This window comes from Ursus arctos, unplaced genomic scaffold (genome assembly GCF_023065955.2).
Source record: "Ursus arctos isolate Adak ecotype North America unplaced genomic scaffold, UrsArc2.0 scaffold_3, whole genome shotgun sequence".
Classification (NCBI taxonomy): domain Eukaryota; kingdom Metazoa; phylum Chordata; class Mammalia; order Carnivora; family Ursidae; genus Ursus; species Ursus arctos.
Window position 1 is genome coordinate 26,754,938 of NW_026622985.1, and position 24,694 is coordinate 26,779,631.

A 24,694-nucleotide genomic window follows, 5' to 3' on the forward strand; every position below is an offset into this window, starting at 1 on the left:
ATTGGTGTCTAATTTCTTTCAGCAATGCGTTGTAGTTTTCAGTGTACAAATCTTTTCTCTTCTTGCTTAGTTGTATTCTCAAGTATTTTGTTATTTTGATGTTATTGTAAATTAAATTGGAAAAATATTTCTAAGAGTAATTATTACAGAAGTTGTTGAAGACTCTGATGTTCTTTCTTTTTCCCAGTCCTACACTCCTCCTCTGTCATCAAAATTACGGCTTATCAAGCAAACTGAGGGCTTCAGAGAGGAGGGGGGTGGGGGGTTGGGATAGGCCGGTGATGGGTATTAAGATTAAGGAGGGCACATATTGCATGGTGCACTGGCTGTTATACGCAAATAACGAATCATGGAACATTGCATCAAAAACTGGGGATGTACTGTATGGTGACTAATATAACAAAATAAAAATTATTTTTAAAAAAGGATATACCAAAAAAAAGCTACAAAAAAAAGAATTTGGTATGTATAGCTTTAAAATGCAATAATATTAATTTGCACTAATAATATGCCTTGAGTTTTGAAGATTACTTGTTAAAACTCAACATTATACTTTCCAGATTTATCCATGCTAATACAAAGAGATTGAGAGCTCATTATTTAGTCACTGTTACAAAGGTTAGCATATGACTCACATAACTTATATATTCATTTTCTTACTAGCTTTTATTTTACTTATTCCAATTTTTCATTCTTATAAACTGACAGAGTACTTACTCTGTGCCAGACCTGTTCTTAGTATTTGTGAAGGGTTGAATAAGGTCTCCCCAAAATTTATGCTCACCAGGAACCTCAGAATGCAAATATATTTGGATGTAAGGCCTTTGCAGGTGTAATTAAGCTGAGGATCTTGAAATGATATCATCCTGGATTTAGGGTCATCCCTAAACATAATAACTGTTATTCGTATAAGAAGAAAAGGATACAGAGAGACCCAGAGGAAAATATGTAAAGACAGAGGCAACAACTGGTGATGATTTTACATGCCCAAGGACACCAAGGGTTGTTGGAAACCACCAGAACCTAGGAGAAAGGTATAGAACAGATTCTTCTTCAGAGCCTCCAAAAGGAACCAATCCTACTGACACCTTAATTTCAGACTTCTGGCCTCCAAAATTGTGAAAAAAAAATTAATTTCTCACAACTGTGAAAAAATTTCTGGTGTTTTTAGATTATAATTTGTTACAGCAGCCCTAGGAAATGAATACAAGTATTAACCCATTTATTCTTTATAACAACTCTATGGATTAGTTACTACTCTTATTCAATCTTATAAGTAAGGAAACTGAGGCTACAAGATGTTAAGTAATTTACTGAAAGCCCCAGAGTTGGTAGGTGATAAGAGATAGATAGTAACATTCCAAGTCATTAGAAACATGTTACATTGCCTCCTAATCTGGCCTAATTTAGTTAATTATACACATTCAAGTACACCCTAGCTTGACTTGCCAGAAATGACTACCAAGAATGATTGCTCTTTCCTTTTTTACCTTATTCATATTAGAAAAAGATGGCTAACTATAATGCCATTCTTCAGAAATATTTCCAAAGCTTATATAAAAGAAACTGTTTTTCTCTCACCAAGAATTAAAACTTGTCACATAATTGAGTGGAAGTTTACTACAGCACATTTTGATTATACATATTTAGACATTGCTTTTTAAAGAACACTGAAGGAAGCTGGAAAAAAAAAAGAAACTAAAGCAAATGCTAAAAATCCTTTAGGCAGGAAGTATCAGAAGAGTGAAAGCTGGTTTTCATTGTTCAAATAATCATTCTACAATACTTTAACATTTCACAGTGGCATGTTACATATGTCGTTTTATTTATGTGATGGAAAAGTACAGGCAGTACAACCTATTTAGTAAATCCAGATTTTTGTAGAGCAATGATCAAGAATGAAACCTCTATTATAATATGTATTTTGACCCAGTCATAAATTAGAAAACCCTTTCTAATAAGATTTTTAGGAAACTCATCTGTTTCCTCATGTCTTTATTTTATCAATAACATGTTTATTAAAAAATTGTTTGTCAACACCTTAGGTTACCTACAAATATGAACTTTTTTCCTTTTTTGTCTTTTTCATTTTCTTTTGCAAAGTCTTTCCTCATAATTCCATTTCTTATAATTTTCAGCACTTTAAACACTGACTGAATATTGAGTATATACTAAATATTTTGGCATCTATGTCCATGTAAATTTTCGCTTGTATTTTGTTGTTGCTTAGGAAATGAAAGTAACTTTTTCCAACAAAGTAGTTGTTTAAATTTAGAAATCACTATGCATACTTTTATGTATCCTACTTTCCCTCATTAATAAATCTTGGCACTAACAATTTATTAACTAAATTATGAATATCAATTATTATTAATTATTATTAAATTATTAACTAAATTAAATATTTTAAAACTATCACTATGTTGCCAAAGTTCAGTATTAATGGGTGCTATGTAAATACAGCATTGTTTTAAGTTTCCCTTATTCTCTCTCCTCGCTCAGTTTCCTGCACACACACACACACACACACACACACACACACACACACACATAATATAGCAAAGTGGAGTTAGAAATGCATATCTTTATATACTTATACTGACAAATAGTTCTCCAGTTTACAATTTTTTACCGAATATCTACTATATTCAAGTCTACTACGTGCAGTGGGGTAAATGTAAGTTGAACATTATTAATGTTATTTTTAAAAGACAATTAAATTGCACTTAAATTATTGGTAGCTTTAAAAAAAAATGTCCTTTAGTTAATGGATTTTCTGAATTCGTAAGTATATTAGTTAGTATCTTTAAGTGTCCTTTCTTTTTCTCTTAGTGGTACTGATTATTAATGATGTTAATAGTAGTACTGCCTTTTTATTTTTAGTTAGTAAAGCCCATGTATAATTATATGTTGTATTCAAGGCTCTGTTTTTGGCTTAATGAGATGATGCAAAGGTTCCAAAGAAGTTAATAAGAAATCATAGACAAATGCACAATTCATCAGTAGTGAAGATCAAGAGATGATTATAATATTATAAAGAATGTAGTCATTCGCAAGTGCCAATAAGATTGCTCTTCATAGGAATACTTTTAAAAGGTAGTAAATGAGAACATTACGTTGGTAAAGATGAACACATTTATAAAATAAAAATGCTGCTAATAAAAACATTCTGTTATCAGCAAATGTTATTATAAAATAATGTTGGTGATTATGTTGCTTGCTTATCAGGACACTAAGCATGAATTGAGCTTTAAGCACCGGAAAGCAAAAGCTAACAAGGAGAAAGAAGGTTTATTTTATTTTTTGGGGCAAGTAGAAGCCACTTACAATTCCTTAGAACGGACACATGAAACAACATAATCTTTGAGAAGACATTTCCCTCTGAGAGCATAACAAGAGTTTAGAGAGGTAAGATTATTATCAGTTAAGAATTTTTTTTCCAGTAAGTTAGTTAGAGGTAGTTATGGCTTGAGCTGAGGCTTTAATCGAAACAACAGAGCAAAGGAAAATTCCAAGAAAGAATATGATGAACGGGACTTGGTAATTACTCAAACACAGAGAACAGAGAATACACATATAAAGGAGACTTGAAAAAAAAATACTTCTGTGACAAACAACTATCTTTCGAATCACAGTGTTTATGAAAGGCCACATTGCAGAGTTGACTATACAAACAAAAAATATAATTCTTTATGTACAAAAGAGATTCAACTTCTAAACAATGTCATCCACTTTTCTGCATGATTTTAGTGAAGCCGATAGCAAAATACTTTCCCTGAACACTTTTTGCTGCTCTGTTACTTTGTGCCAACAATAGTCAATGGACTGAACGGCCCTCCATACCCAGAGAAAGATTACTGATGAATAAGTGTCAGCTTGGGGAGACATAACAAGTGATGTTTTGAAGGGGTCACCTTTGTTTCCAGGGATGCTTAAGTGTTTTTTCAATGACCTGGAAAATAGAATCTAGAATAGGCTCATCAAATTTGTAGATGAGTTCAATCTTCTGAAGAGAATAAAGACAGGGCTACTCACGGAAGATAGATTCAGTATTCAAAATGAACCTGGCAAATTAGAAAAGCTGTGAGAAATGAACTGAACGGAGTTCAAATGGGTCACACTCAAGGTAGTACAACAGAAGATGGAGACTCAACCTCAAAGGACATACAATACTATATCTATAATAATGGGAGGAAAGGTGATTTGGAATACTATTGGAAATACTCTCTACAGTAGTGCCATGCCAAGAAAGAGTGGGGAGAGATACTTGTATGCCAGCAGGACACAGGAGAACTACACTCACCACATTCTAGGATTTTCTGTGAATTTAATGGAGGTGCCCAAAATACACGAAACTATTTTTTATTTATTACTTCAGCAATAGTTAGAAATTTAGTAGATAGAATTCTCTGCGTTGCTTTAAATTTGCTTAACAAATGGAAAGAATAGGAAATAAGTCTAATTCAAATAATTAAAATCAAGCAATTTAGAAGAAAAAACTGTACTCACAAAAAAAGACTGTGTTTAGGGGCGCCTGCGTGGTTCAGTGTGTTGAATGTCTGACTCTTGATTTCGGCTAAGGTCATGATCTCAGGGTCCTGGGATGAGCCCTGCAGGTGTTCCCCGCTCAGGGGAGAGGAAAAGTCTGCTTGTCTCACTCTCCCTCTGCCCTTCCCCCAGCTCGCATGCGCACATGGGCAATCTCTCTCTCAAATAAATAAATCTTTAAAAAGGAAGATTTTGTTTATTTTTTAATATGAAAACAGTTTTTAATCACAGTATTTCCAATACTAAATCATTCAACATTCATTGAAGAAATAACAGCTAAGTACCAACTATCCACGGTACTATATTAGGTGTTTGGAATACAGTGGTGGCTAAAAGAGAATCACTGACTGACCTCAAGAAGCCTGTAATATAAGGCAGGGGTCAGCAACTTTCTATGAAGGTCCAGATACTAAATAGTGTAGGCTTTAAATATCCTATGGTCTCTGTTGCAATGACTTAACTCTGCCATTGTAGCATGAAAGCAGCCATAGTTAACACATAAACAGGTGTAGTTATGTTCCCATAAAGGTTTATTTACAAAACAAGCAGCAGGCTGAACCATGGGCCACAGTTTGCCAACCCTTATGCTAAGAGATAAGATAAATGTTAAACAGTAAAAATACAATTTAAATACAAATAAGGTGTCAAGCAACACAACACCCAGAGGTAAGCAAGACTTTTTCTTTTCTTTTCTTCCCTTCCCTTCCCTTCTTATTTTTTGTTTCAAGTTTTAATTTAAATTCTAGTTAGTTAACACATACTGTAGTATTGGTTTCAGGAGTAGACTTTAGTGATTCCTCACTTACGTATAACACCCTGTGCTCATCATAAGTGCCCTCCTTAATACCCATCCCCCACCCACTTCCCTTCTAGCAACCCTTAGTTTGTTCTCCATATTTAAGAGTCTCTGATGTTTTGCATCCCTCTCTCCCTTTCCTTTTCCCCTTCCACAAGAAGACTACTTTAGAATGAGCTATATGGGAAGGTTTCATGGAGAAAGTGAAATTTTCAGATGAGATCTGAAGAATGATTCATGGTTGGCCTGTCCACACCTAGGAAAGAGTGACAGCAATGGCTCTGGGGTAGAAGAGTGTTTATGCAGGCGATGCCCTAGAAAAAGACCAGGCAGCAACATATACCAGAGGGCCTCTGTGTACTTGGCCTATTCTAAGTGAGAGAAATGAGATGGTAAAGGAGACAGAATGCACTGCCCTACAGGCTAATATATTCCATTGCAGTAAGACAGTTTATTTTACATACTTAAAAGAATTCCAGAGAGTGAGAAGTACTATGAAGAAAATGAACCAAGTTGATATGATGGAATGATCTGGATGGAAAAGTAGTCATGGAAGGGGTCAGTGAATATATGGCATTTGATCTGATTGTAAAGAAGGAGACAGGCTTGAAAAACACTGGAAGGAACAGAGTTCTATCCTAGGACAAAACAATGCCAAGTCCCAGAGTTAGAAATAAGGCTGGCACGGGGGCGCCTGGGTGGCACAGCGGTTGAGCGTCTGCCTTCGGCTCAGGGCGTGATCCCGGCGTTCTGGGATCGAGCCCCGCATCAGGCTCCTCCGCTAGGAGCCTGCTTCTTCCTCTCCCACTGCCCCTGCTTGTGTTCCCTCTCTCTCTGGCTGTCTCTATCCTGTCAAATAAATAAATAAAATCTTAAAAAAAAAAAAAAAAGAAAGAAGGCTGGCACAAATAAGTGCAAGAAGGATGGCTGAGGTGGCCAGAGCCTCTCATGAATGTGGAGACATTGACTGTGATGAGGAAGGGGCAGAAGTGGGAGGAAGCATCATGAGTTCTGCAGTGGTTGTGTTAGGGTTAAGTTTCTCCTTAGGAATCTGAATCAAGATTTCCAATAGAGAGCTGGATATATGAATTTGTGGCTCAAAGCTAAGGAAGAAGCCAGATCAGTAAGAACAGATTTGAGAGGGAGTCATTCACATGTACAAAACCAGTGTGTTGGGGTATGGTAGACAGGAAGAAATTAGAAAGGTAGACTGAGGGACATGATGCAGGGTCTTGCAGCCCACGTTAAGGAGGCTGTGTTATTCCAAATGTACTGCAAAGCCATCACATGATCTTTAAGCAGGGTAGTGCCATCATTCAAATAACAAACAAGCCTCATTATTTGTGGCTTCCTCATTATATGCAGATTCTGTATTTGCAGATTTGACTACTCACTATAATGGATTTGTAACTGCCAACTCAATATTATGGTATTTTCATGGTCCTTGCGGATGTGCACAAAGCAGTAAAAATTTGAACCTCAGATGTTCATGTTCCCAGTTGAGGTTGAATAAGGTGACACTTTGTCTTCTTGTTTCAGCTCTCCTGTAAGTGTTGCTATTCAGTGTCACGTTTTTCATATTTTTGTCCATTTTGCTGTTGAGTTTGTTTAAAGTGGCACCCAAGCATAATGCCACATGGTCGTCTAGTGATCCTAAGCTCAAAAAGGCTGTGGTGTGCTTTATGAGGAAAATACGTGTGTTAGTTAAGCTCTGTTCAGGAAGTTAGAGTGCTGTTTGCTGTGAGTTCCCTGTTAATGAATCAATAAAATATATTATATAAGGTGTCTTTAACAGAATGCACTTCAAACAAGATTAAGTATTGATCAGTTGATGACAATTTTGTGACCAGAAGTTCATAGGCACCTAACCCTGTATTTCCCCTAGGTTCAGTATTCATTACTTCAGTATTTGCAGTGACTTTATCAAACATAACTACCATGAATAACGGGAATTGATTATATGTCTCAAAAAGACTGCAGTGAATTACATCATGAGACAGTTTTGTTTATAATAAGGAAGCTTTTCCTATAGTTGTATAAAACATTGGCAGAGCTTCCCTAGGGGGAAAAAAAAAGTAACTTCTCTTTCAAATGGTATACACACACACACACATATGTATATGTATATACATATATATATGTACACATACACATTTCAACCAGTAATTGAGAAACTTTTGCCTATACATTATATATAGCAGTTGGTTTATTTTATTTGTCATCACACAAAATGTAAAGCGAAGTTTCAGTTGGCTTTCTCTACCATGGCCTTGAAATCAACAATTATGTGCATGTGTGAGACTACAGGCAAGTGCTTAGCACAGCATGTGACAAATAATCCTTGCTCCAATAAGTGTTAGCCACTGCTGCTGCCATTGCTGCTGCTGTTCCAAGTACTCTGTTTAGAAATGCCCTATTTCAACCCTGAGCCAATACTCCCAAGGAACAGGACAGCAACACTAAGCAAATTAACCAGGATATGTTCCCTAAAATTAATTGTGACCCAGGACATTCTCTGCCCATGCCTGTTGTTCCAGCTAGTGTCCCATTCTGTTGGTGGCCCTTGGTTAGTATAATAAATTATATGTTCATGCTACCAAGAGCTATTTTGTAAAAAAAGTTTAAAACATGGATTTAGTGGTGAAGGAGCTGCCACTCAGTTTTAGAATCAGAGTTAGGCAAAAGGGCAAGGGATTGGGCAGTGTTCTAGGCTAGTGTATCTGAAGAAGGAACCAGGTAGGTGGTAACTGACATTAGGGTCAAAGAGAGAGATGCTGGAGCTAAAAATTGGGCAGTGGGCTAGAAGTTGTTAGAACTGTTTTTTTTGGGGGGGGGGTAATTGGGAGTGATGGAGCAGGGGACCTGTATTTATAATGGTACCATGAGGGAAAGGAAGCAAGAGAAAGGCTGCATCAAGTCAGCATTAGAGAAAGTTAGCAAATTGCAATGGGTGAAAAGCGATTTAAAAAATGTGAAAAAATGCAGTCATAGTGATAGAATGGAAACAGAAGGGATTAAGGAAATATAAGCACCGAGGGCTGGTTTCATTCTTTCTACATTTCTTTAATTCTCTTTATTTCTTACTTTCTCTTTATTTCTCTTTATTTCCTGCTCTTTATCCCCTGCTTTTCCTTCAAGATATCCTTTATTTTAGGAATGTAGCCTTCAAAACTTGAGCTCACAAGTGTTTAATCCCATCTCCTTTCTTCCACCCCCACCTTCTGCTGTCCTACTTGCACTTTCTTTGTTTCAATTAGCTAATATAAAATATTTTTTATGTTTCTTTTTCTTTTCTTACAAATTTTAAGTTAGTTGTTTGCTTTTTAAAAAAATAAATGAAAGAAAAAAGAAAGGAGAAAAGAGAAAAAGAAAAAGAAAGAAAGAAAGAAAGAAAGAAAGAAAGAAAGAAAGAAAGAAAGAAAGAAAAGGAGGGAGGGAGGGTGGAAGGGAAGGAAGGGAATTCTGTACTAAGTGGGAGACAATCTATGTGCGGGCTAGCTGGTTTCTGCTTCTCCCAGGACATCTAAGGCCACTCTCCCCAAATCTGCAGTCACCAAAGCCTTCTTTCAGTTCCTCCGTAGACCCAGATTTTGTAGGCTTCAAAAATTGTCCATTCCCAATGCCCACCTCTTTGAATACCTTCCCCTAGAGTTTGTTAGCTCCTAGTCATTATTTATTTCTCCACTTAAATATCACTTCTTCAGGCAGATTTTCCCCGATGAGACCAAGATCAAGAAATATTTATGGATTACTTACTATGCTACAGACTTTGTCTTAGGCAATGGGACTACAGCATGAGCAAAATGGACAAAAACCTCTGCCCTCATCGGAGTTTACAACTAGGTGGGAAGACAGACAGTAAATAAGAAGTAAATTAATGTTATCTTAGAGGATCAGAGTTTTAGGGAAAAATCAGAAAGGAAAGGAGGGTAAGGAGGACAGGTGGGTTTGGGCTTGGGGGATTGCAAATTTAAAAATGTTATTTAGGGAAGGTCTGGGGGAAGTTGTATCTGAGAGACCACCTAAAGAATGTGAAAGAATGAATCATGTGAAAATCTAGAGTACAACATGCTGAGGGAGTGTTAAATCCAAAGCCCTTGAGGAAAAAAACAGTAGGGAGGTTCAAATGGCCCGAGCCTATTGTGCAAGGTCAAGCATAGGTGTGGTCAGGCAGGTGACTGGGCAGCAGACTGTGGCCAACCATTGGCTCTGAATCTAATGTTCTTTTTTTTTTTTTAAGATTTTATTTATTTATTGGACAGAGAGAGAGACACAGTGAGAGAGGGAACACCAGCAGGGGAAGTGGGAGAGGGAGAAGCAGGCTTCCCGCTGAGCAGGGAGCCCGATGCGGGGCTTAGGCCCAGCACTCTGGGATCATGACCTGAGAGAAGACAGACGCTTAATGACTGAACCACCCAGGCACCCCTGAATCTGATGTCCTGACTTACATCTAAACCGTACTACCATGGCAATTGGGTTAGGACTGTAAAGAAGGGGAGCAGGGGTGGTAGTTCAAGAAGAAACCTTGACCCCCATTCCATTCTTCAGCCATTTTTTTTTCCAGAGAATCCTCTTGTTTATATTTCAAAAACACAAAAATATATCATTAGATATTCAATTTTATATTAATTCATTTAGCATTATTCCTCTTATTCTCTCGAATAATGTTCTGTTAAGTCCCTAAGGACAGCATCTCTCCTTTGTCTACAGGTGCCATAGTTGACATTATTTTTGTTTGTTTTTCAGTCAAGTGGTGTTGAGCCCAGCTGAGTGCCAGCACCCATAGTAAGTACTTAGTAAATAACTTGTTGAAAGGTAAAACAACCGCTATGGTAGATCATCTCCACAATAAAAATGAGTTAATTAAGTCTCTGGGAAGTTAAATAACTTGCCCCAGTAAAATAGGATAGTAGAAATTGATTTTTTTTGTCTGATTCCAAAGTCAAATATTTTTAACCAATGCAATATTCTGTAAATACTTTATATACTTTTCTTTGAAAATATGAATCAATACCTAAGTTATAAATTATCACAGAACACATTTAGTTCAAGCAACTACTTTTGATTTTTCATGTAAGTAGAAAGATTCATACTGCATATAGTACCTTAACACTACATTTCCCAATATTACTCAAAGAATGTTACTCCATCACATAGAATATATGTATATATATCACATAGAATATTATATATATATCACATAGAATATTATATATATATCACATAGAAAATTATATATATATATATATATATATATATATATATCTTCTCTCTCCGTATATATGGAATACAAAAAACGATCTTTCCTCTTACTTCAAGAATGATGGAACAAGTTTCAAAAAACAGTCGTGGTTTCTGTTTATGGCAGCACTTGGATCTCTAGGGATTTGAACCTTTGCAGTATATCTTAGACTCAGTGAAGGTAGGATAGAATCCCATTTCCAGGAGGTTACCTAATATTATAAAAGGCTCTTGCTAAGTCTCAAGTGATCTGCAGTAACATTTTACTGCCCTGTTGCTATAGCTTTCCACATGTAAGTATAAACAAGCTGTTTGAAAGTCCTCAAAAGTGAACTTCAACAGACAATACATCATTGGTACATCTTTCCCACTGAAAGAAAAAAATATATTTTGTCAATGTACCTTCAAAATTCTAATCTATATTTTATTTTTTCTATTTTGAAAATTATTGCAAACTGGGCTAAATTAATCTAAGATTTTTTTAAGTTATTTAAAAATACAAAACTTTTCAATATTATTTTTACCTGTCTAAAACAAATAAAACATCAATTAAGCAGTTTTTAAGTGGAAAAATGGGGAGGGGATATGGTATCAGGAATACTAGTCAATATACTCTTAGAATCTGGAAACCCGTAAAAATTATGTAATCTGTATTTCTTTTAATTTTATTTATTCATTTGACAGAGAGATAGAGGGACAGATGGAGAGCACAAGCAAAGAGAACGGAAAGCAGTAGGAGAGGGAGATGTAGGCTCCCCATCGAGCAGGGAGCCCGATGCAGGACTCGATCCCAGGACCCTGAGATCATGACCCGAGCCAAAGGCAGATGCTTAACCCACTGAGCCACCCAGGCACCCAAAATTTATGTAATCTGATCTAGAATGTTCATGGGTTTCTATATCTGATATATGTACTATAAGGAGAAAATTAACTAACAGAAACAGGGGGAAATGCTTTCTAGTAATATTAGAGATCGCTTATTGGGAATCTTGGAAATACCAACACAAATACCAGCTGACCTCAAATGAAAAAATTAGCCTGTGTGATACAATCTATCTTGTGAGCAATGAAATAGCCATTTTATTGTGCCCTTCCTCTTGCTTTGAACATATTAGTTAGTGGTCAAACACAAGTTTCAGGGGGAGAATATGCAGCGTTGAAGGATTGTTTTTAATTTCTTCTTTCTGTTTCCTGCTTAAGAACATATTTGACATTGTAAATAAAACCCAGATAAATTCATCTCTAGCAAACTTCATTCCTTACAGCACACCAAATCTCTACAGCATACTAGCTAATTCATTCCGACAATTCAATCATCAATTGTACTAGCAATTATACTAATCCAGATGTTTTTCATTATATGATGAAACATACAGATAGCTAATTGTATCTTAAATTTATATTTTTCTGTGAACAAACTTCTGGGTTTACTTTTTAAAGTTTATCAGGTGGTCATTTTAGAATTTCAGTTTATCTGTTTTCCTTCAAAAAATAGAACCAATGAAGCATGAAGTAGGAATTCACCTAGAATCATATTGTTCAGGGAAATTCCATAAGACATAGTTGTAGCCTTAAAGAACCTTTCCCTGTTGCCTATAAAGTTTCCCCCGAATAAATATTGCTTCAATGCTGCGGGCACACCAGCATTCTTATAGCTTCGATATCTGGGATTTGGTATCTGCTTCTGTCACAGTTCCATTTATTTCTTCCCTATGTCTTGCCACTTAGGAAGAAAATCTATTTTATGAAAAATACTTGTTCTACCGTTGGGAGTCCCAGAGAAAGAAGCAAGAGATTGAGATGGCCTGCAGCATATTGTTTATGGCAGTATCCAACAAGCAAGATTTTGTATGTCTACATATGGTACAAGTCTTGTTTTAATTCAACCCTTGGGACATCATCCCAATAATGCTGCCAAAATACACTCTGTGAAGTTCAGTGATAATAGAGTCTGAGGATAGAACACTTCCAATATTTTGAACTGATAGGTGGCTTAATTTTTCTCTAAATTTTATACATATGCCAATTTAAATATATGTAATAGTATTTGTCACTTTATTTGATGATTAAGCTTGAAATTTCATGTGATAGTAAATGTCTGTTTACTTCTTAGTGATAATGTTAAATTATTTCTTTATTATGTTGGGGTATTTTCCTTTGTTTATAGTGTATCAAATACACATGACATCTGTTCTGTTAGGTGTTTGAACTTTTTCAAACACAGGTACACTTTTTTTTTTTTGTAAGTTGAATGCTTTTTATACACAGTGAAATATAAAATGTCAAACATATTGTAATCTCCCATCAGAACTGTTGCTTTCTCTGGATCTGTTTCAGGGATTTTTGGCCCAAGCATAGAGAGGTGTCCACTGATTTTACAAGCCAAGCCTTGACATATGTTTTTTTCAGAACTCTAGGATGGAGTAAGGAAAGTTGTTCATATTTAGGTCAAAGCAATGCTCAGGGGAAGAGCAAGTGTGTTCACTAAATCTGTATTACACCTGATGCTCTAGGGTCTATAGCAAAGTTTTATTTTGTGTTGTTCTTGATCAAGGTGTTGATTATTACTGCCAGTAAATCACATATTTGCCTTTATCTTTATATTTGAATAACTGTGAACATGGGAGCAAGCTAGGTCAAGGCAAATTATGTATAAATTGTTTTGTTTGTTTTATCTCTCTTTTTACTGCTATTTGATCAGAAGGAACTGACAGGAAGAAAACTATAGATAGCTTTTTATAGAAAGCTACTACAGATTGATTTTTATCTATCTATTATAGATAGACAGATAGTGTCTTTAGTTTATATCTAAGCTTGAAACAGGTAACTAATCACTTCAGGAAATAATATTTCCTAAATTTTTCGCTATTATGAAAAGCCTAAAGAAACCAGATACAAAGATTTTTCTCATATTCATAACACATATAGCTTCTCAACCCAAATCGAATAGGAACAAATAATTTTAATTCAAATATATTGTATGTAATTTCATCAGAAACATACCAGAAGTCATTCACACAACTATTCATATAGATCAAATAATATGGTATTTAAACAAAGCTATATCTGTAGACTGAATAACAGCAAATTCAATATTCTTTGCCTCACTCACAGTTACAGCCTAAAATATGTTATCTAGGCTGTCCCTATTAATGTCACCAATTATTTCTGCAAATCAGAAGTCCTGTGTGAAATGATTACTGGAAGCCCATTTCCTATTATTTCAATGAATAAATTATGATATTTTGTACAGTCATCTCAAATCTTCAACAGATTTTCTAAAATGACTATAAAGTAACAAAACCATGTGAGGAATGTGATATGTTTTAAAACCTTAGTTTCTGAAAAACGAAGAATGATACAGATTATTTAAAAATTAAGCAGTAAATGCAATATACTATATTGTTTACACCCCTTATAAGCATTCAGTTATGGCTCAGCCTATCAAATGCAGCCTATCAAATGTACTAAATATATTTAGAAAAAAATGCAGATGTTATACACAAAAAGAAACTACATGACAAAGGAGGCAAGAGGATACAACAGGGAAAAACAATCTTTTCAATAAATGGTGCTGAGAAAAATGGACATCTACATGCAAAAGAATGAAACTGGACTACTTTACTACTCCATACACAAAAATAAACTCAAAATGGATTAAAGACCTCCATGTGAAACTTGAAACCATAAGAATCCTAGAAGAAAATGTAAGTAGCAATCTCTTTGATAATGGACTTAACATTTTTCTAGATATATCTCCTTAGGCAAGGGAAACAAAAGGAAAAATAAACTATTGGAACTTCATCAAAATAAAAAGCTTTGGCACAGTGAAGGGAAACATCAACAAAATGAAAAACAATCTACCATTTGGGAGAAGATATTTGCAAATGATATATCTGATAAGGTGTTAATACCTAAAATATATGAATAACTTACACAACTCTACACCAAAATTCAAAAATGGGCAGAGGACCTGAATAGACATTTTCCAAAGAAGGCAAACAGATGGTTAACAGACACATGAAAAGATGGTCAACGTTACTAATCATCAGGGAAATGCAAATCAAAAGCACAATGAAATACCACCTCACATCTGTTAAAGGAGCTAGTATCACAAAGTCAAGAAACAGAATTCCAGGGAAAATAGTGGAATAGGAGGATCCTAGGCTCACCTTGTCCTATGAATACACCTACATCAGTGTAAATAACACAGAAAACAACCCAAAGACTGGCAGAACAGATTCTCCACAGCTAAATGTACAGAAGAGGCCATATCCAAGAGGGTAGGAAGGAGGACATGTGGTTGGGAGCCAATCTGACTCATGATACTATCCACAGGAGGGAGTACCTAGGGCACAGAGAGGGGAGAGGAGAAGACCACATGCCAGGCACCCCAGGCATGGGGGAATAACACAGGGAAGATGAATCCCCATAACATTTGGCCTAACCATGAGTTCTTATAATCACTGGGGCTTAACACCTGAAACTAAAAATCAGTGGGCTCAGCTCTCAGAAAGCCAAAGGGCAATAGGAAACTGAATCCCTGCCCTTAAAGGGACAGCACAACAAACATCCTGCTGAGATACAGAATAGAAACAGTAGTTTGAAAAATGCCTCGGGTATATAGGAAGGAGTTTATTTACTAATCTTAGAGCATGTGCTAGAGGGGCAGGGATCTTTGGGAGACTTCAAGAACAAATGCACCAGCCAGCACCATGTCCCTCCCCTGCCCTACAGACTACATACTAGGACACTCGAGGGAAACAACACTTCCCACCTAGGTCGCTAATAGCACACCCTGCCCCTGCCCCTTTCCTTGGACCCATCCCCTCCAAGACACTCTCAGCAGGAGTTTTCCCTGACAGCTGCAGGTCCCCTCCCCCAGCAGACAAGAACAGACCTTGCAGGCATACTCGACCCACTCCTACATTCTCCTTCAAATCCCCATGCTCCAACATGTCCTTAGCAGGAATCCATCCAAAGCAGTGCCACAAGTCTGGCAGCGTGCAAGCAACATCAATATGGGCCAGCACCACGCCAAAGTGACTCCTGCCCTGGGGAGAGGGGAAGATAACCACACATACCAGTTCAACTTCAGTGGGCTGGGGGCAGACATCTGATTTGACTGCAGGACCCACCCACCAATTAAAACCTCTGAGGGGACAACACAGGGAGAGCACCCAGCAGTTCAGTGCTATGGAACTCTGGCAAACTCCTGGCCTGACTCAACTCAAGCTCAAAGTGGTCCCAGACTGGCCTACTAACAACACAGGGACCAAACCCTGCCCATAACAGGCAAAGAGAGCCATTGCAAATGACTGGACTGAAGGCAAATGTGGCTCAGCCACAACAGCAGGGTGCATACAACACACATAGGAGACACGCCTGAAGAAGGTTCTGGTGAACAGGGGACATTGCATTGCAGGGCACTACAGGACCTCTCCTTCATAAGGCCACTACTTTCAAGAGTAGGAGATATAGCTGACTTTCCTAACACAGAAACAGACATATAGAGTTAGACAAAATGAGGAGGCACAGGAATATGTTCCAAATGAAAGAACAGGACAAAAGCACAGCAAGACAGCTAAACAAAATGGAGATAAGTAATATGCCTGATAGGGAATTTAAAGTAATGGGCATACAGATACTCACTGGACTTGAAAAAAGAAGAGACCCTCAGTAAAACTCTCAACAAAGAGAGAGAAAACTTAAAAAAAAAAAAAGATCCAATCAGAGATGAAGAATTCAACTACTGAAATTAAAAATACACTAGATGGAATAAACAGTAGACTAGAGAAAGTGAAAGGATGGATCAGTGACCTGGAGAACAGTGTAATGGAAAGCCATCAAAATGAACAGGAGAGAGAAAAATAAGAATAATAAATGAAAATAGATTTATGGAACTCAGTGACACCATCAAGCATAATAACATACACATTATAGGGATCCTGAAAGGAGAGGAGACAGGAAAGGGGAAAGAAAATGTATTTGAAGAAATAATAGTGAAAACTTCCCAAATCTGGGGAAGGAGACAGAAATCCAGATCCAGGGGACAAACAGAGCCCCCAACAAAATCAACCCAAGGAGATCCATGCCAAGACACATGTAATTAAAATGGCAAAGAGTAGTGATAAAGAGAGAATTTTAAAGGCAGCAAGAAAAACAAAACAGTTACTTGAAGGGAAACTCCATAAGGCTATCAGCTGATTTATCAGCAGAAACTATACAGGCCAGAAAGGAGGGGCATGATTTATTTGAAGTGCTGGAAGAAAAACAAACAAACAAACAAACAAACAAACAAACAAAAAACAAAAAAAAACTCCTTCCAAGAATATTCTAAACAGCACGGCTATCATTCAGAATAGAGAGAGAGATAAAGAATTTCCTAGACAAACGAAAGTTAAATTCTTTACCAATAAACCAGCCCTACAAGAAGTGTTAAAGGGAACTCTTTAGTGGAAAGGAAAGATCATAAGTAGGGGTTAGAAAAGTAGGAAGCACAAAAGCAGTAAAATTAAAGATATCCATAAAAATCAGTCAAGGGATTCACAAAATAAAAAGATGTAAAATATGATACCATATACCTAAAACATGGAGAGAGGAACATTGGGGGAGAGGAGTAAAGAATAGTTTCAAACTTAAGCAACCATCAATTTAATATAGACTGCTATATGCATAAGATGTTTATATATATGCCTAATGCTAACCAGAAACTAAAAACTGGTAATAGAAAGGCAAAGAATAAAGAGAAAAAAAATCCAACTTTATCACTAAAGAAAGTAAACCATGACAGATGAGAGCAAGAGTGAAAGGAACAGAGAAGAACTACAAAACAAACACAAAACAGGTAACAAAATCACAATAAATACATACCTATCAATAATTACTTGGAATGTAAATGGATAAACACTCCAATCAAAAGACATAGGGTGACAGAATGAATAAAAAAGCAAGACCCATTTGTATGCTGCCTATAAGAGACTCATTTCAGACTTAAAACAAAGGGTGGATGAGTGAAGGGATGGAAAAGCACTTATCATGCAAATGGAAGTGAAAAGAAAGCCAGGGTAGCAATACTTACATTGGACAGAATAGTCTTTAAAACAAAGATTGTAACAAGGAACAAAGAAGGACACAATATAATCATAAAGGGAACAATCCAACAGGAAGATATAACAATTGTAAACATTTATGCACCCAACATGGGAGCACTCAAATACATGAAGCAACTACTAACAAACAAAGGAAGTAATCGATAAGAATAAAATAATAGTAGGGGACTTTAACACCCTACTTACATTAATGGACAGATCGTAAAAACAGAAAATCAACAAGGAAAGGTGGCTTTGAATGACAGCAGACGGATTTAACAGATATATTCAGAACATTCAATCCTAAAACAGCAGAAAACACATTCTTCTCAAGTGCACATGGGGTATTCTCTAGAATAGATCTCATATTAGGCTACAAAATAAGTCTCAACAAATTCAAAAAGACTGAAGTCATACCATGATCTTTTCTGACCACACCACTATGAAACTAGAAATCAAGCACAAGAAAAAATCTGAAAGGAACAAAAATATATGGGGCTTAAATCACATGCTACTAAATACTGAATGGGTCAACAAGAAATCAAGGAGGAAATAAAAAATACATGGAGACAAATGAAAATGAAAAATCAACAGTCCAAAATCTTTGGGATGCAGCAGAAGTTGTTTTACGATGGAACACTGTAGCGATAGAGGCCTACCTCAAGGAGCAAGAAAAAGCTCAAATATGCTAATCTTATACCTAAGGAAGGTAGAAAAAAAACCAGACAAAATCCAAAACCAATAGAAAGAAGGAAATACTAAAGATTAGAGCAGAAATAAATGAAATAGTTACTAAAAGAAACAATAGAACAAATCAATGAAACCAGGAGCTGGTTCTTTGAAAAGATTAACAAAATTGATAAACCTTTAGGGGCACCTGGGTGGCTCAAAGGGTCAAGCAGCCAACTCTTGATCTCAGCTCAGGTCTTGATTTCAGGGTCGTGAGTTCAAGTTCCATGTTGGGCTCCATGCTGGATATGGAGCCTACTTAAAAAAGAAAAAAATGTTTAGCCAGACTCATGAGAGAAAGAGAAAGAGAAAGAGAGAGAGAGAGGAATCAAATAAAACCAGACATGAAAGAGGAGAAATCAGCACCAACACCACAGAAACACAAAGGATTATTACAGAATATTATGAAAAATTATCAGTAATCAAAAAACCTCCCAACAAACAAAAGTCCAGGCCCAGAAGTCTTCACAGGTGAATTCTACCAAACATTTAAAGAAGAGAATGGATAAAGAAGTGGCAGGTATATATAATAGAATATTACTCAGCTATAAAAAAAAAAAAAAAAAAAAGAATGAGATCCTCCCATTTGTGACAACATGGCTGGACCTAGAGTGCATTATGCTATGTGAAATAAGTCAGACAGAGAAGAATACATATTATATGATTTCACTTATATGTGGAATCTGAAAAACAAAACAAAAGAACAAACAGAAAAAAAAAAAAAAACAGAAACAGAGCTATAAATACAGAGTACAAATTGGTGGTTTCCAGAAGGCAGGGGTTGAAGGGATGGGCAAGATGAGTGAAGGGGAGTAGGGTATACAGGGTTCCAGTTACGGAATAAATAAATCATGGGGATGAAATCAAAGGTACAGCATAGGGAATATAGTCTGTGGTATCGTAACAGCACTGTAAGATGACAGATTGTAGCTATACTTGCAATGAGCATAACATAACATGAAATATAGGGTTATGGAATCACTATGTTATACATCTGAAACTAAAGTAACATTGTGTGCCAACTATACTTCAATTAAAAAAAAAGAAACTACATGATTATTTTGGTTATTTCTTATGGCCTAACAAGTGGCTAAAAACAATAATGATATTATCATCCCCAATACTGTTAGTTGATTGGGTTCAGCTGGGTAGTTTAAGCTTAGAGTTTCTCATAGGATTGCAGTTAAATGACAGCTGTCATGGTAGTTATCAAAAGGTGAAGCTGGCCTGGATTTTCAGATTGTTTATGCACAGAGCTGGCAGTTAATGCTACTATTGGCTAGAAGGTAGATGGAGCTGTTTACTAGAACACCTACTTGTGGTCTCTCCATGGACTTCTCATGGCATAGTGACTCACTTCAGATATGAAAAGTTACAAGAGCAAGAATCAAAAGGTCCAGGAAGAAGCTTTAAGGCTTCTTATAATTCAGTCTCAGAAATCCCAAGACCTTATGTCTGTTGTGTCCTCTTACCTAAAAGTGAGTTATTAAAACCAACTCCAATTAAAGGAGGGGAGATTAGAATCTACTTCTTGGTATTAGGTGCAGTAGGCACATACAGGAAATGAAGTAATTAATACTGACCATATTTGGATATTATGGATCACAGAATTTGGGAAATTTATAGTTTTCAGATAAAATCCATCTTGTTACCTGAGTTCTTAAGTAAAGCTTTATTTTAATATGGTCACACCCATTAATTTACATATTGTCAGTGATGCTTACCTTGCTTTACTAGGGCAGAGTTAGGTAATTGCAACAGAGAACATATTTACTTTCTAAGGTATTTGCTATCAGACAAAGTTTCTTCCACAGCAATTTCCTGGAATAAACTATTATTCCAGTTGGGAAAGAGTGGTAAAACAGTAATTTTCACTGGGGGTGGAAGGTGATGGTGTGGATAAGTGGAATTAGAGAGGGACAAATTTAGGTGAACTATTAGACTCAGAGAATATAACAGATTTTTCATGATTTTTGTGCTGCTGTTGGCATTAGTGAACAAGAAGGGTTTGAAACATTTTGGGGGGATTTAACAGAGGCTTCTGGATTTTAAAATCAATGGAACTTTGCTCACACTCTGGGTTTTTGTTTGTTCGTTTGTTTTATGTTTGAAAACATTTGAATGGTGTTATAAGAGATTTCAGACAATTTTCAAAGAAAAGCTATTCATCATATATTCAAGTACAATGCCTACTGTTGCATAACCTATACTTCTTTAAGTTGATGTCTCTCTCTCTCTCTCTCTTTTTTTTTTCACTGAGTGCTCTTTCCAGTTTTTATCATTGTGGTCTTCTTTCGATACTATTTCTATTTATTTCCCTGAGTAAATTCTAAAAGCTCTTGATATCTTTTTTCTTGACCTCAAAGCCAGGTGCTATTGTAAATACAATTCCATCCCTAGCATCGAACACGTTTTCTAAGCTTTCTAAATTGGCCACATGCTGCAGAATTCATCTCTTCCATATACCATTCACCGTTTGCAGAGAAACTCTCTGCCGTGACTTGCCAATAAATTCTAAAGCATTTTTACGTAAAAGTTTTTCCTGAGGTCTTTTGGTGAAGCTTGGTTGGCATTCATACCCTAGACTGCCTGTTGCATAGGCAAATGAACACAATAGGCCATAAAAGACGCAATATCACCTAGTCCACGGGTTGAACTAGTGAACGTTAGAAGGAGGAAAAGCCCTTGAACGTCGTCACCATGTGAGAGCACTGTGCATGTGCAGGGGCATCGCCGGGTACTATGTGAAGTCTTCTCTGCAAAGTTTTCTTTGTGAAGAGCATCAGTTGGAATTGTACATAATTTATGAAACCCTTCTCATCAGTCAGTGTGGACGTGGAAATTAGACAGCTGGTGATGTTCTTCTGAACATTTCTTGAGGGCACAGAGATTTATGGAATGAAATGTAAAATGGGTTTGAATTCAAACCTCAGCAGTTAAGTCAGCCCCCTCCAAAGGCTTTGTGATCAGATGCTTTCTTCTACTATAAGCAAGATAAATGCTGAGGAAGGCATGCACTCCAAAACCAAACTTTTTTTTTTTTTTTACACTGAACAGTTGCTCAATGGTATAGTCTCCTTCATTATTAATTTTTTTAAAATGAAACAGAAATATGGCATCCCCCTCACTGTCAGCTGCAGCTCCTTTCCTACTGATTCTATATGGAGTATGGGTTGAATATGTGGCAAAATTCAAGTTTTGCTCCTTTAATAGTCATCATTCTCCATTATAGCCTTCACTGTCACCTTCCCAAATGTGTCATTCACTTTCTCCTAAATCGACATAATCCAGAATGGAGTGTCTTGGTCACTCTGGCTTAATATCCCTTTTTCCAGGCTTATCCAAAGCTTTTCTAAAATAAAATGGTGTGTATTTTTTCCTGCTCTACATATTAGTACCAAAATGCTCTCTGACTTTCTGCTTCCTTTTGACCTTACTAGTTATGACAGTACACAAAGTGCTGACTGAAATGCACAGGGTGCTCCTGGAGTCTCCAGGCTCTGTGTTACCAAACAAGATTATTTTTATTTTCTCTGCTCTTTTTTTTTTTTATTAATAATGATTTTTTATTGTATTATGTTAGTCACCATACAGTACATCCCCGGTTTTCGATGTAATATTTTCTCTGCTCTTGTACGTACTCTTCTCATATGTTTTATTTACTTCCCCACATTTTTCTTTAAAGCTTTCTCAGGCTTTTGAAGACAATTTATAACATGAGGCCAAAACAAAGGCTAAGCATAAGATAGACAGCAAGGAAACAAGTTCAGGATATCTATACAAGGAGAGACCACAGGGGCACTAAGTATGAGCCTGTGATGATCCTTTGATGCTAGCACATTTGATGGTCATATCTCCTGTATTAGCAACCAAATACTTTACAAACATCTATCTACCTGTGATTTTGCTCATCTATTTGGAATGTAACATGAAACTTTACTTCCATATTAAGTTTATAAAAATCTTTAAGTTTGGAGATGGATATATGATATATATGTGACATATAGGATACATATTTTATATATATATCATGTATGTAAAGTGTATACATATAACTTTTTTCTCAATAAACATCAGTAGAAAAGTATATCATTGAGATACAGTTACATTTTAAGGAATTTTGATATTAAAAACTAGGTAGTGTTCTATCACAAAAGTGTTACCTGGAGAGAGGATTTATAGTACAAGTCTCTATATATTTTTCATTAACAAAGTGTTTATGAAAAAATACTTCAAATACTAACTTATGGAAGATATATAACTGCCTTTATTCACTTTATTAAACACATAGTCCTTGCTACACTCACTAAAATGATCTTGAAAAGAGGTATAGGTTTCATTATAGATAGAATGAAAAGAATATACAAAATTATGCCAGTAATATTAGAGAATGAAAGTCAAGAAAAGCAGTACTTTTCTTGTTTTTACCAATCAAACATTTTAAACATTAGTTGTCCACAAAATTCCATTTTTCCCTTCCATCATGAAAGAATGAGAGCCAGGCATGTGACTAGACTACCTTTCCCAGTCTCACTTAAGGTAGATGTGGCCACATTACCAAGTTCTTCCAAAAGCACAAAGTCAGGTTTCTAATAAGGGCAGATGTGCCTCCTTCACTCTGATTTTCCCCTTTGGCTGGCTGGAGGGGGCAAATGACAAGGTCCTAGGTAAAGGCAAAGCCTGAGTCACTGAATCACCACGTGAAAGACAGTCTTCTAATCAGGAATGTCTATTTTGGATTATTCTGTGAACAAAAAATAAACTACTGTGTTTGTGTCATTAATCATTTGAGAAACTGGTTGTGACTGCAGTAGAGCCCATCCTGACTATTACAGAAGCAAGTTAATACGCTGGAATCTTTGTGCACAATTTCAGCTTGTAAATGTTTTGATTTTTTATCGAGAAATCAAGAATTAAACAAATCCAATCTTTTAAAGAATTAGGAACATAATGGGGGCTAAACTTTCTGTCATTACTTTTTATTTTAGTTTGTCATTGTTTTCTGTGAAGTTCTGCCCCCACACAGAAACCATAGAGCTGAAAACAGGGCCATATCATATATGTTTAATATTGGTCCATTCCACCTGATATACTGTAGGCACATGGCAGGTTCATAACAGGTGACTATTTGATGGAGTTGAGAACTTTTATTTTTCTGCCATGATTCCCTGCCAACATGTTTATAGGTTTTTGTCCATAATGTTATCATAAGGAAAAAGATAATCACATTCATCTTAGGCATTAAAATAAAAATGCATAATTTTAATGTTTTTCCTTTTTTTCTCTCTTGAAAATGAAGATACTAATGATTTTTAAGAACTCATCATGACACTAATTTATCCTGGAGTCACTTTGATGTATTTAAGATTTTTTTCCCCTTACTAATTAAAGCAAGAGGTACAAAAGTACTAAGTGTGAGTCCTAATAATCACAACATATTGTATTATTTTAAATTACTTTATAATGGTTCATCATCATAGAACTGAAACAAAATTAACTGTGAACCATATTATATCAGTACAATAAATTTTTAAATTCTTGCTTTCTCAGCACAGTATTTTAAAAAATAAACTACTTGAGGAATACCATAGTTCCAAATAAATTGAATAGGCATCAAGTAATTTCTATTTAGGCAACATAAATGGTATAATAGGCAAGCATAGGCTTTGAATGCAAATATAATGGAATGAAAAGTGTATTTATAAATAAACCAGCTTAAAAATATCATTAAAAATAATGACATTTCATGAACCATTGAACATGCAGCGAAAAAAAAATCCAATATTGTTCTTAGTTTCTTTGTTATTTTTTATAAAGAAGTTCTCCATTGGTATTAGTAATTACTACCTGGACAGAACAGGACCCCCTATTTGTTGTTACTTTTTATGTGGTTAAACCACTAATTAAGTGAACACATTTTGAAAAATAAACTGAATATTGTGTATTTGTCCCCAAAATACTGACTTTATTAGTATGGCTTACATCTTTTCTTTTTTTTTTTTTTTTTTACTTGTTTTAATGCCACAGTTAGAAACATGCTTATATAATCAAACACTGACTAGCATATTGTGTGTAACTATAAATAAATGAACAAAAATTCTGAGAAGTTCTTTCACTATGTCACCAGGCACTACATTTGGGGCTATTAATAATATTAATGATTTATATGAACACAATAACTTAGAGCAAACTTGTTATTTTGCTCAGTCATTTTCAGTATCTGTTTCGGCATCCTGTTGAATCAAATGGCAGAACACACATAGTGATGTCTCAAAAAATAAATCAACAA

The 24,694-nt window shown here is 35.8% G+C and overlaps 1 protein-coding gene across 8 annotated transcripts in view; it reads right to left on the reverse strand.

The window, feature by feature from the left end:
- SEMA3A (semaphorin 3A) overlaps positions 1 to 24,694 on the reverse strand; it is an 818,384-nt gene that overhangs the window by 455,326 nt on the left and 338,364 nt on the right. For 5 of the 8 annotated variants that reach the window (XM_057304265.1, XM_057304263.1, XM_057304257.1 and 2 more), the window contains one exon: positions 18,542 to 18,663. The gene's annotated coding sequence lies outside the window, so the exon portion shown is untranslated. The remainder of the gene's footprint in view (positions 1 to 18,541; positions 18,664 to 24,694) is intronic. The other 3 variants (XM_057304266.1, XM_057304264.1, XM_057304260.1) reach the window with 1 other exon arrangement.